The sequence below is a fragment of the Macaca mulatta genome, chromosome 8 (genome assembly GCF_049350105.2).
Source record: "Macaca mulatta isolate MMU2019108-1 chromosome 8, T2T-MMU8v2.0, whole genome shotgun sequence".
NCBI classification, from domain to species: domain Eukaryota; kingdom Metazoa; phylum Chordata; class Mammalia; order Primates; family Cercopithecidae; genus Macaca; species Macaca mulatta.
In genome coordinates, this window is record NC_133413.1 from 34,750,344 (window position 1) to 34,765,207 (window position 14,864).

Here is a 14,864-nt window from a genome sequence, read left to right on the forward strand (position 1 = left end):
CACGATGATCATATGCATAATTCAGATTACACTCTTGCAGTAAGGCTGGGGGTGGTGGTATGGGATGTATTGCACAATCCTTTAAAAAGATTGGATTCCTGATCCAAGTGCTCACTTTGCTTTACAGAGTACACCTGGATGAAAAGCTCTGTAGTGGAGACGGAAGGTCATCCAGGACTTGTCATGACCTGCTTAGCAAAAGAGTCCCAAAGTATAGTCTGTCCTCAGCAGGTACCTGTGAATAAGGTCCCTTTGAATCTGAAAATGCCAAAAAAATTTGTCAAAGCTTGTGACTCATCAGTAACAAACTGTAGAGACAATTAGCTAAATTCATCTAATTTGTTGAAATTCACAGTTAGGATTTTAATATGCAAGTCTCAAGTGGCTGCAGCTGTTTGCCTTTCAATGCCTGTTAAGCCTTTAGGATATCTTCTCTGTAACAATTTTAACAGCATTGAGTTGAAGCACGATCCCCACAACTTCACTGGGCCTACGTACTCTATGCTCAAAACAGTATTAGTAAAATAATAAAGATCCAGGCCATCAAAAGGACCATCTAGACAACTGGAGATAGTTTGACTTGATCCAAAGTGATCATCTCGGGTATGTTGTATTAGCATATGGACACTTGGTGAGGTTGCCAGTAAGTGATGCTGTTGCATTAGGAGAGAAGTTGTCCAGGGTATAAAGTGATGAATTCTCCAAGGTTCAGCCTATGAAATACACTAAGAAGTGTCCTTTTTTTGGAAAACGCACACTTTTAGTGCTTGTTTGCCTGTCTCATTAATGTCTATGGAAGTTACATGAAGCAAGCAGATAATCACTGTTTAAGAAAAGAGCTAAAGCAAATTGCTATCTTCTCATTACATTACATATAAGAGGGCAATGCTCTCTGTTATAAGAAATGAAGTTTTGATTTTAGTCACATTTTGAACAACTTTCAAAACTTTGCTTGGAAGGAATCCTTGAGGTTTTCCTCCCTTTGCAAATTTTACATAAAGAGTTAAGGTTTTGATAGCAGTAACCACAAAAGCATAAGAAAACTTAATTAGTGTTTGTATATCATCTACTTATATTCTTTATTTTAGATGGGGTGTTTTTGCATTTGTTTTTTGTTTGTGTTTGAGTGTGTAGATGCATATACGTATAACGATATAGGTATAAAAACATCCAGATCACTGTGACAAGATATTCCCATCCTTTGGGAACACATGGATGTGTGTTTGCCATTCATCTCCATATGTTGTGTCCGCACCTAAATCAGTCTGGCCACAAAAACCATCAGGTTTTTAAAACGCTGTTGGCTGTACCCACAATTAGAAATAGATGAGCACTCTAGATTTTTCCATAACAAACTTGTGATCAGGTAATCTGTAAAGTTAAAACAAGTATCAGATGAAATTCTGACATAATAGACTATCATTTATTAGTAAGCAAGTACTAATAATTCATAGAACTGTGTAATAAATAGGATGACTGTCTCCCTTTGACTAAAACTGTCCCAGTTTTGGCACTAAAATCCCAAGTCTGAGACTAACTCTTGAGCAAACCGGGGTCTTTGGTTATTCTATATGCAATCTTTTCTTTGTTCCCTAACCACTCTTTAGGGAACAGATTAGAGGACTGGCACCAGATTACAGCATTATACTGCTGGAGAATTGACCACTCTGAATGAATGCTTTATATGAGGCTTATGAAAAAATTCTGAAGCAAGATGTAGTCAAGCTTATAGTTGGCATATTGTGGTCACAGCCCTCTGGGCTATCAGCTGCACAAGAAACACTTAGGACTGGAGCCTCAGGTGCCATAATTAAGGGTAAATTTGAAAAATCTGCTGGACTCCTTTTCATGCAAGAATGGAGTATCTCTAAAATATTTTAGCTTATCCATAAATCTTGAAAACCATCCATTTCATGGTGGAGAACTCATTTTGGAACCTATTATATAATTAGTATTGATTAGCCATTACCTTAACCAAAGACAGTCCCTTTCTAATACTCACTGTTCTATATTTTTAAGGTATAATTTTGGTCTCAATAGCTTTTGAGGTGCAAGTGGTTTTTGTTTGCATGGATGAATTGTATAGTGGTGAAGTCTGAGATTTTACTGCACCTGTCACCTGAGTAGTGCATATGGTACTCAATATGTAGATTTTACCCTTCACTCCCCTCCTACCCGCTCCCTTCTGAGTCTCCCAAGTACCCACTTAGAATAATGGGTGAGATAACTCAGGAATGAAAAACCCAATACTGTATGTTCTCACTTGTAAGTGGGAGATAATCTGTGGGTAGGCAAAGGCATACAGAGTGGCATAACGGATTGCAAAAGACATCGCTGCAAAGACATTATTTCATTCTTGGCCGGGCAGGGTGGCTCACACCTGTAATCCCAGCACTTTGGGAGGCCGAGGCGGGAGGATCATGAGGTCAGGCAATCAAGACCATTGTGGCTAACATAGTGAAACCCTGTCTCTACTAAAAATACAAAAAATTAGCCGGGCGTAGTGGTGGGTGCCTGTAGTCCCAGCTACTCAGGAGGCTGAGGCAGGAGAATGGTGTGAACCCGGGAAGCTGAGCTTGCAGTGAGCCGAGATTGTGCCACTGCACTCCAGCCTGGGCGACAGAGCGAGACTCCACCTCAAAAAAAAAAAAAAAAAAAGAGACATTATTTCATTCTTTTTGATGGCTAAGTGGTATTCCATGCTGTATATATACTACATTTTCTTTACTCATTGACTGTTGGGCACTTGGTTGGTTGCATATCTTTACAATTGTGAATTATGCTGCGATAAACATACAGGTATCATTGCTGTATTTTTGAAAAGCCTGTACTGTTGATTGCCAGGGCAGTTAGTTGTAGCAGCCTCGAGTTTTCTGATTACACACCTGCTCATCACCACTAGCATGTGCAGTAAAACTAACCCTATGCATTTATATAACACTGTGTATGATCAAATATTTTAGAGCTGAAATACCACACGCTTCAAAAATAAGGAAATCCACAGACTGAGAAACTTGGGGCAGTATACTCTCTAAGGACAGAAAATGTGAACTATTTGCTAACAAATTTTTCACAATGTTCAGGCTGTCTTATAACAATATCAAACTTCAACAGAAAGGAGGTCAAGTCAGTTTCTCTAGAAATAACAAGATTAAAGTAAACTCATGTCATTCTAGTGAAATGTTGATCTACCAGAGTTAAGGTTTTGGGGGAATGGGGCTTTGGGGAATGGTACTTGAATTCTAGTCCTCCTTCTACCTCTTAGCAAGCTCTATAATTTCAATAAGTCATTTAACTTTTTTTGAATTTTTGTCTCCTTTGTTGTAAAGAGCGGCTGATCTCCAAAGTCCCTTCTAGCTCTCCTTTTTTTTTTTTTTTTTTTTTTTTTTGAGACAGTCTTGCTCTGTTGCCCAGGCTGGACCATAGTGGTACGATCTCGGCTCACTGAATCCTTCGTCTCCCAGGTTCAGGCAATTCTCTTGCCTCAGCCTTTCGAGTAGCTGGGACTACAGGCATGCACCAGCATGCCCAGCTATTTTTTTTTTTTTTTAATTTTTAGTAGAGTTGGGGTTTCACCATGTTTCCCAGGTTGGTCTCGAACTCCTGACCTCAGGTGATCCACCCGCCTTGGCCTCCCAAAGTGCTGGGATTACAGGCATGAGCCACCACGCTTGGCCTTCTAGTTCTTTAAAGTGTCCAAAATGTATATTATAATTCCAAGCATACCAATTTTTTACCTTGAGAGAGATAATTAACTTTTCCTGTGTTTTGCCAGCATTAAGTAGAAATTTGGCTAATTTTTACACTGCTAGCTCTTCAACCAGTCTCTTTGACTTTGGAAATGGTAGATGATGTCTCTGAAGCAGAGAATATAACCATGAACACAGTGGTGTTTTGCAGCAACTTTTAAGTGTCTAAGTCTTTTGATGCTTAACAATAGGGAGCATAGGCCGGGCACTGTGGCTCATGCCTGTAATCCCAGCACTTTGGGAGGCCGAGGCGGGTGGATCGCCTGAGGTCAGGAGTTAGAGACCAGCCTGGCCAACATACTGAAACCCCTTCTCTACTAAAAAATACTAAAAATTAGCTGGGCATGGTGGTGGGTGCCTGTAATCCCAGCTACTGGGGAAGCTGAGGCAGGAGAATCACTTGAACCCGGGAGGCAGAGCCTGCAATGAGCCGAGATTGCGCCACTACACTCCAGCCTGGGCAACAAGAGCGAAACTCAGTCTCAAAAGAGAAAAAAAAGAAAAACAATAGGGAGCATGCTGTGACCATTGAAGGAGCTTCGTACAAACATTCTGAGCGTGTGTTTACTTCATATCCAAAGACAATGCCCTAAATAGTCATTCCCTAGGAATGCAGATCTTTCAGCTTTGGCATTAAATTTCTCTAAATGGAATTTGCTATACAGATAAAGCACAAAACACAGCAAGCTTTGACTGTGAGGACATTTCCTTTGATAAAACACACTCAAAAAAAGTCAATGAGAATGATATTATTAGCCCTGTGTTTATATGAGAGCAATGATTTTTCTAATGTGAGGTGAAGATATCCAAACCAATTCACTAGAATATTTTAGTTGAATTTTCAAACTGATGTGCTGCCTTAATCTGACATCTAAATCAAGTGAGGCTGTACACTTCAGGGCACAAATTAGAGGACTGGCACCAGACTACAGCAGTTAGACTGCCGGAGAATCGATACAGGCCATTTAAGCATCAGGACTGCCTATGTTTCATTTTTGACACTGGAGTTTATGCTTATTGAGTGGGGGAGCTTTAACTCTATGGTGGCAATAAACTCATTAAAAAGTGTCAGCTGGGATTATAACACATGTTAAATAAATATCACCAGTGCTGACACACCATCTTCATTAACTCTTTCCTAGGGTATCTGGATATAAAAGGAGACTAAGGGGTTTTGAGTATAGTGGGATTTAAAAACAATTTTTCTCTCCCATAGACTTGCCACAAGTGCTTGAATCCCATTATTGGGAAGGAATGCCTATGAGCAGAGGACTTTTCTTTTTTTCTAGGAACCTGTAACAAAATGATATGCCAGCTAACACTGTTAAGAGGATTAGCTCAATGTGGTCTTGTTAGAATGAAACTCTAATTAGGTATCTGGGAATCCTGTGTTAGACAAACGATCATACTGATCAGTTGTTTTAAGGAAATACGGTCTCTTCAGAGTATGTTCTCCAAAATCACACGAATTTTAAAGGCAACAGATTGACATAACCATTGGCAAGAATGGCGTCAGAGGAAGCAAAATGCTGGGTAGCAGGACCTTGAGACATGCCCTTTATAAAATGTACTTGTGCTTCTTGTAATCAATGGCTTAGTTCTGCCCCCATCTCAAGTTCTCAATCCCAGCCCTGGCTTTCCTGAACTACATCTTTTTGATCCATAAGCGGAACAGGATCACTGCACAGGAAAGCAGTTGCGACCAGAGATGAGCTTTGTCTGCCACACTGCCTGCGCTAGTGTTGAGCGTTTACTCAGCAGCTGCGTTCCCGCAGAGTCAACTAAGAATTCATCAAAGCTTTGCTTTCAGCTCTTCTCTGGGTCCAAACGAGTATAACTCCCACTTCTGAGTAGAAATTCTTTTTAAATGTGATTGGTTAACTTTTAAATAGTTTTGTTGTTGTTGTCGTTGTTGTTTTAGAGGGAGTCTCGCTCTTTCGCCCAGGCTGCAATGCAGTGGCGTGATCTTGGCTCACTGCAACCTCTGCCTCCTGGGTTCAAGCGATTCTCTTGCCTCAGCCCCCTGAGTAGCTGGGATTATAGGTGCGGGCCACCATGCCCGGCTAATTTTTGTATTTTTAGTAAAGACAGGGTTTTACCATGTTGGCCAGGCTGGTCTCAAACTCTTGACCTCAGGTGATCCACCTGCTTCGGCCTCCCAAAGTGCTGAGATTACAGGCATGAGCCACCGCACCCAACCAACTTTTAAATAGCTTTAAAAGTTAAAAGCTTAAAAGTGACCCAAATTACCTTTTGTGTTCCGTCATTACTGGGTGTGGCTCTTCATCTGCCCCTTTCAGGCAGTTATCCTTTCCTACTTTTTTTTTTTTTTTTTGAGTTGGAGTCTCACTTTGTTGTCCAGGCTGGAGTGCAGTGATGCAATCTCAGGTCACTGCAACCTCCATCTCCCAGGTTCCAGCAGTTCTCCCTGCCTCAGCATCCTGAGTAGCTGGGATTACAGGCGCTCGCCACCATACCCAGCTAATTTTTTTTGTATTTGTAGTAGAGATGGGGTTTCGCCATGTTGGCCAGGCTGGTCTCAAACTCCTGACCTCAGGTGATCCGCCCACCTCAGTGATCTGCCAACTCCCAAAGTCTCCTACCTTTAAACAATGTATTTGCTGTGCATTTTCCAAGAATTGATGTTCATTATATATCTCACAACAGAGAACAAAAGAATTTTTATAACTATCATTGGTCCTGTAGACGTCTTCATCTAATTCACACATGTAATGGGTCATAGAATTCTTGCAGGATCCACAGTTTATGGGCCCACGGTATCATATATTTCCTAAGACAAATTAGAAAGAGTCATTAGGACCTAGGCAAGTTGTTTAATCACCCAAATAACACTCCTTCAACCAACCCATTGTCAAGAACCTAGGTGTGCCCTGCTGGCCTAGAGAATGCAGATGCTGAGCCCTGGGCTCTCAGTCTTACCATGGAGGAAAAATTTAATGCACTGTTCTGGGAATGGTGCATCTGAAAACTTAGAAATATTTAACTGTCTCCAATAATGAATTGACCTGGAACAATTCCTTATTCAATAAAGTTCTGAGTTTTAGTGAAAAAGAATGAAGCCATCTACTAAAATGTTAATCCATGCAAAGCACTTGGAAGAGAGCCCGGCACGTAGTAAGTGTCTGTACTTATTATTCTCCACTTGACCCCTTAGCAAGACTTCCTCCCCGACCAGTCACTCTCCCATCTTCTCTGGCCTGCTGTCTTCCCAGGAAAGAGGACTTCTGTGCAGGACTACATCACCCAAATTCCCTTGCCAGCCAGGTTCAGTTTGGGACCAGCCAATGGGAGGAAGTGTCAGGGAACCAGTAGGCGGGAGAAGAAAGGATAGGGAACTTCCTTCCTGCCCCCTCCAACTTCTGCCTCCCTCACTAGTAGCAACCCAGCGCCTCCATTGCTGACCTCGACCAACCTCCACCTGTGGTCCTTCCTTTACTGCAGCAATGACACTGTTTTCTTCCTTTGTTTTTCCAACCCCAGGTAAGTTAATGCCTTGCCTCTCTTGCTGGTCCCTGGATGCTTCAACATGCCATTTTTTGGTTCCTTAATGTTGGCCAAGTCTCTGTAAGTAGGTCCTTCACTAAAGACTATTAACTTACGTCAGTGGTTCTCAACCCTTGCTGCACGTGACCACCAAGGGAGCTTTCGAAAACTACCAGTGCCTGGGCTGGCATTCCCGGAGATTATTGTAACTGGCCGGGGTGGGGTCTGGCCACTGGTGTTGTGTAAGAGCATTGTAAGTAATGAAGCCAGAGTTAAGAGCCACTTATTGAAATCACCTGAGTGAATTCCAGCCTCCTGCCAAACCCCTGACTGATACAGCGCTCAGTGAATGTTACCTGTTGTGGTTGTCATTACAACAACGACTACTGCCACCTTTATTTCTACTGTGCTTATATTAATAGTTTCCTCCAGTTTACAGATAAGGAAATTTACACAGAGGTTAAGTAATTTTCTGAAAATTATATGGTTTTTTAAGTTAGAGTTCAGTTTATTTGGCTGAAAGCTCATGTTCTTTATGCTTTTTCTATGATATCCTGCAAAGGTCAGGTCTTCTCGAACTTTAAGGTACATATGAAACACTTGGGGATCCTGTTTAAGTGGAGCTTTTAATGCAGAAGTTCTGAGGCCTGAGATTCTGCTTTTCAGACAGCCTCCCAGGTGTCGCCAATGCTGCTGGTTCAATGACCAGCCTTTGAGTATCAAAGGTGTAAACAATTAGCCACTCTTTTTTTTGTTTTTCCAGCCTTCAAAATTTCCTCCCCTATCCTTATCATTTTCACCTGATGATCTTGCGTCCTACCTCACAGAAAAAAAGAGGCTTCCAAAGAGATTCTGCCAGACTCACACTGTCACATCTACCCACTTTCCCACGTTTCCTACATACTCTGCCTTCCCACCCATAGCTGTAGATGAAATATTTGTACTCACATCCAGAGCCATTCCATCCAGTGCACCAGATCCCATCTGCTCTTGCTCACCCAAGAGTATTGCTTCATGAATGTGCTCCAGTTTTGCATCATTTTTCCTCCATCCTGAATTGCTTCCATTAACATGCAAATATCATTTTTTTTTACTTTTAAAAACGAAAAATTTAGTTTGAATCCATCCCCCCACACCAACTTCCACTCAGTTTTTGTACTTATTTTCAAACAAATTACTCAAGTTTTTTTTACTTGGTCTCCAACTGTGTTTTTCTCATTGTTAGACCCACTCCACCTTAATCAGCCCTCATCAAGGTCATCAATGTGATTCATGTTGCTAAATCTGTTGGGCATTTCCAGTCTTCACCTTTTCATCAGCATTTGGTACTTGTATAATTCCCTCCCCCTTGATACAGTTTCTGTACCTTCGTCTTTAGAACACCACATTCTCTTGTTTTTTTCTTCCAGCTCACTAACAACTCCTCTGTCTTTCTCACTGGTTCTTCCTCTTATCTCTAACCTCGTTGGCAAGCTCCAGGGCTCAATCTTTGGTTCTCTTTTCTATGTACATTTACTTTTTTGATGATGTCCTACAGCAGCAGAGCTTTAAATGGCATACATGTGCCAAACTTATGCCTCCATCTCAGATCTTTCCAAACCCATAAATCCAGCATCCTATGCAACATCTCCACTGGAATATCTAATGGACATTTGAAACGTAACATGTTCAAGACTGGACTTCTGATATTCTTTCCTAAATTTATTTCACTTAGTTTTCCCCATCTCGGTTGATACAACTCCATCCATCCGGTTGCTAAGGCCAAAAATCTTGAAGTCATCCTTGACTTACCTCTTTTTTTCATACCTGATGTCCAAGCTAACATGCATTGCTATTGACTTTTCAAAATATATCCAGAATGTCGCACTTCTTACCACCTCTACTAACTACTACTACTACTACTACTACTACTACTACTACTACTACTACTACTACTATCCTTTACTGAACTCCCTGCTTGGATTTATTGCAATAGTCTCTAAAATGATTTCTTGATTCCATACTTGTTACCTAATGCAGTCTATTTTGAAAAAGCAGATAGAATGACCCTTTTAAAATGTGAGGTGGTTCTTACAACTGCGTTGTTTAATATCCTGTAAAGGTTTTCATTTCACTCAAATAATAAACCAAAGTTTTTATATCAGTTAAAAGTGTCTACATAGCCCAACCCTCTTCTTACCCTTCCCAACTTTACTTGTCTGGCCTCATATCCTGCTAATTTCCTCCTTGATCATTTCTCTCCAGGCATATTGGCTTCCATGATGCTTCTTGGAGTTTCCAGGCATACTTTTTCCTTCTTGCCTTTGTACTGGGTTTCCCTTGTCCCTGGAATGCTGTTCTTAGAGTATCTGTGTGGATAGCTCTTAGATTTCCTTCAAGCTTTTGTTCACATCTCACCTTCTCAGTGAGTCTTATCCTAATTACCCTATTTAAAATTGCAACCGTCCTTTATCCAGTACCTCTCTCTGGCTTCCCTGATTTCCACAACTCTGTTCAATTTTTTAATTTTTTTTTTTTTTTGCAGTATGCAATCTTCTTATTTATTATGCTTGATACTTATTACCTGGAGTATAAGTTTCAGCAGAACAGGGATGCTTGGTTTTGGTTTTCTAACATTTTTACAGTACCTAAACGAGTGTCTGGCACATAAATTTACTCAATTTGTTGAAAGAAATGAAGAACAGTTGTTTGATGTAGTTTTAAGATGACAGATTATAGAATACACTTAATCAAGAGCCGAGAGTATACGTTTTCTAAGTGTGGTAATGAGACTCAGACATAACACACAAACAATAAAAACAAAAGTTTCACTTCTTTCTAGACCTCGAAAGAGACCTAGACATTTCTTTGAACCTTCTGGCTATTTAAAAGTGGGATCCATTGACATGTGAAAAAAATGTCTAAGTTTTGCCCTTGTCTGATATCTCAAAGTAAACAGCTATTTCCTTTTTTCTGTGCTCTACAGCATTTGCCAGCATTTTATAGTACGAAAAAATGTCTCATGGCATGGGATTTAGGCTATTGACAGACTGTATGGGGAATCTAGAGATGTTGAGGTGATGTTCAGCGTTTCACTGCCCATAGCCCTTGGGGTAATGTTTTCAAGAAGAATCAATAATTGGAAGCCAACTAAATAGCTTTGTTCCCCTCAAATTCGAACCTGGTTACTTTATCAAGGAAACACATGTTTATTGCTTTCGGGCAGAAAATAATAAGTCAGGCAGGTTTACAAGCCCCCTTTCCATCTTGAAAGCATTTTTGTCAGCTGCTTCATCCTCAGAGAAAATTACCAAATCAAGCCTTGAAAGGTAGATGATTAGTGGTGTTGCAGGCAGCATCTCATTTCTCTTCTGGGCGGGGATATGGAGATACTATTGGCCTCCCACTTAGGGAAAAACACATTTTTGACAGTAGAGTTGTCCAAGGGCTTTTTGTTGGAGCATAAACACCACGTAACCATATGCTAATGTAGAAAAGCAAAGGAACCTGGCATGAGGCACTTGGGAAAGCTTAGATCATGGTTTACAAACAATGATTGAATAGCTGACACTTATTATGGGGGAGAGAAGAATCTCATGTCTTCTCCCCAAAAGTAATTTGGAACAAGCTGAATGGGGTCACCTGGAAAGCCTCTTCATCCTTTACGATTATCCTAATCTTTCAAAAACCAGTTTCTACACCTCTCAGGAAAATGCAGGGAAGAGCAATGATGGTTATGATAAATGGTGAGAGTCTTTAAAAGTCCAGATCCCAAGTTCAGAGAGCATTCAGTAAGGTACTCCAAACACAGAGGGATACCTGTGAATTTTCTACCTTTCAATCATTGTAGAAAAGATTTGAAAAATACCTGCAGTGACTGTGAGAGACAGAGAGTTGCAAGGTCTTGTGTGCCTTTCAAAGTCAGGAAAAGCCAGGACCAAAGGAGCCTGAAGAATCTTTATCCACACCGGGGTGCAGACATTGGAAACAAGTGGAATGGGAATCCAAGCATGACTTGCAGATTGAATCAATGTGTGTTCTACACACTTGTTATGGTGTTTTTTGTATGAGTATACTACTAGGTAAGGTCTATAGGAATCCTTCAAGCTAGTCTCAGAATTGCATGAGAGCCAGCTACTAACAGTCAACTATGCCGCCTGCACCAGCCGTGCTGTCCCGAGTGAGGAGACTCATCCAGTATTCCCTTTACGTGTTGTGTTTAATTATCTGTCATTTCATATGCATAGAGTATCCTTCCCTTCCCATAACATAGGTAACCACTTGAAGGTGATGGAAAAGCATGGGGTTTGTAGATAGTCCTAGCTTTGTGTTTAGTAGTGCAGGAGAGAAGAAACTGTAGGGGAGAAGAAATCTTTTCTTATCCATTGCGTGTTCATGGCTGAGACTCCCGTAAAGAAAGACAGATTAACAAGAGAAAAGCATACAAATTTAATATAAGTTGTACGTGACACAGAAGCCTTCATAAGGAAATGAAGACCTGAATAAACGGATAAACCTGTGTCTTTTTATGCTAAGTCTGATGAAGAAGTGGCCTTGGAAAAGAAGCATGATTAGATAAAGGTGCATGATCTAATGGTAATAAACTTGGGGAAACAGCAAGTCCTGTTTCTCCAGATTCTTCTGTGTGCCTGTATCTTCAGAGATTAGGATATGCCTGTCATCCAGGTGCCTCTGGAAAGAACCTGCTTTGGGAGAGAAGGACCAGGGCAAGATGGGAATGGCCTTCGTTTTTCTGCTGTTTTCTCAAATGGCAAAGTGCCATATATTGGAATGGCATGTCCTGACTCCATCATTAACTGTAAGTAAAGGGCCAGTCATTTAACATCTGAGTCTTATTTTCCTAATTCTATTTGCAAAATGGGAAGTTAATCAAAATAATACCTTCAACACAACGTAAGGATTCAGTGTTGAAGGCAATTGTAAATTCTACAAATGTTAGTTTCCCCAGTGACATGTAACTGTGTGGCTTATGGTATAAGTTAGTTATAGTTTTTCATCTGATTTTCTTGGTCTTTGCTGAACCATCTCAATCATGTGTTCTTAAGAAATTGGGTTCTCAGATTGGGAAGGAGGTCGTGAGAAAATCAGACTGCACCTCTTTAGTACAGCCATTGTGTGCCTGTTGCCTCTGCTTATATAAATATTTTACTTTCACGAACTTCTACAAAGTTTGACCAGGGCTACTTGGTACCTTCTTCTCCTCCATACTCCTCTATGCAAATTGATGTCTCTGAATAGCATCAAAAATGGGCATTTCATTTGGTTATTGCCTCAAGAGAAGTACACTTCTATAGATGTTTTAAAGGGCAATAGAATATTTCCATGGGTTTAACACCTTGGGCTTCAATTGTATATACATTATTTTTTTTTAAGATTCTCATTCATGCCCTTAATGACCAACATACTATTTACCACCTGCAGGAGTGATTATATTAGCAGAAGGGACATTAGAGACATTTGTAGAACCCAAAATGATGCCTTTCAGGAAGTACATGCTCTCTCTTCCAGCAGGATGTTGCCACTGCTGTAGTATATATAGAAAAGACATTAGGAAAAGGATGTTAAAAATAGATGAGGCAAAAAATCAAATTACTTCTCCAGCAACCGTTACCATAGAACCAACCACAAATTACCGAGGTCAAGGATAGGATATTAAATAGAAGCATACACAGAAAGAGAGGTAAATGAGCAGAAGATATAGGTAAGTGGATACAGGGCAAGATCTTTCTTCTGAACAAGTTTCTTGTCAAGGTCTCACATCTTTTTAATAATTTCTTTTTCTTTTCTGTCTCAGTACTGATTCTTTTAAGAAGGGCAGTAGTAGTTACAAAGTTATAATTATTTGCTGAAGTTTTCTTTCATAAATAGTGCAGAAGACCATATTGGTGATTATAACTCCTTGCCATTAATAAGGAATATACCAATTGATCTTATAAGACCTTTATTTCTTCCCCCTGGACAGTCCTGTGGTCAGTCCGAACTTGCCATAAATAACTTGTATGGTTTTTGGCCATTTTTCCCAATACAATGTAAAGGGCTTTTTAAAATGTGAGACAGCGTTTCTCTCTCTGTCACTCAGGCTGGAACGCAGTGGCACAACCATAGCTCACTGCATTCTCAACCTCCTGGGCTCAAGCGATTCTCCCATCTCAGCCTTCCAGGTAGCTGAGACTACAGGTATACATTACCATGTCTGGCTAATTTTTATATTTTAGGTGTTTCATCATGCTGCCCAAGCTGATCTTGAACTCCTGAGCTCGAGCAATCCACCTACCTCAACTTCCTAAAGTGCTGCGATTTACAGTTGTGAGCCATTGCACCTGACCCATACTTTTAATAATGAACATTGTCCTAGATTCAAAAGAGTCAATAGTGGAATGTTGGCAATCTATAAAGTAACAGTAATAAGTTTATATTTCTGCAGGATTACATTCTAGAGCTCTATAGAGTATCTTACCTAATCTTCCCTCCAAAAGCTGGATACAGTTGATATTAACCATTCTTTTTTTATAGCTGAAAAAACTTGATTAATAGTGGCCTGCCTGAACATCTGAAAGCCCATTCTTTATCTGCCTTCACCTTTCTTTCTTATGTGATAACTTCTTTTTTAGGGAAAAAAATCTATAGAATGGAAAGTTTAATAAAGCAACTTTTTATATCCCATTCTCTCACGTGGGGTCTTTTCAGTCTACCTTTGCTTTTTACACCTGTCACTAGAGTTCCTTTCCATTTTCACCTTTTCCTTTTCAATTTGAGGACAAGGTTAGAAAGAAAGTAGAATAGGACATCTTATGCTGTAGCCATGAATATAATAAGGTATTTGTGAGAGTTAATTAAACTAAAGGGCTTTTGCACAGCAAAAGGAACAGTCAGTGGAGTAAATGGACAACCTACAGAGTGGGAGAGAATCTTCACAATCTATATACCTGACAAAGGACTAATATCCAGAATTTATAACAAACTCAAATCAGTAAAGAAAAATAAGTAAGCCCATCAAAAAGTGGGCTAAGGACATGAATAGACAATTCTCAAAAGAAGATATGCAAATGGCCAACAAACATGAAAAAATGCTCAACATCACTAATGATCAGGGAAATGCAAATCAAAACCACAATGCAATGTCACCTTACTCCTGCAAGAATGGCCATCATCAAAAAATCAAAAAACAGTAGATGTTGCCATGGATGCAATGAACAGGGAACGCTTCTACACTGCTTATGGGAATGTAAACTAGTACAGCCACTATGGAAAACAGGGTAGAGATTCCTTACAGAACTAAAAGAACTACCACTTGATCCAGTAATTTGACTAGTGGGTATCTACCCTAAGGAAAAGAAGTCATTACTGGAAAAAGATAGTTGCACATGCATGGTTATAGCGGCACAATTCACAATTGCAAAATCATGGAACCAACCCAATCAATGAGTAGATAAACTATGGGGGGTGTGTGTGTGTATATATATACACACATATATACACATATATACATATATGCACATATGTATACATATATACACATATACACATATATGCTGGAATACTATGCAGCTATAAAAAGGAATTAACAGCATTTGCAGTGACCTGGATGAGATTGGATGAGACTACTATTCT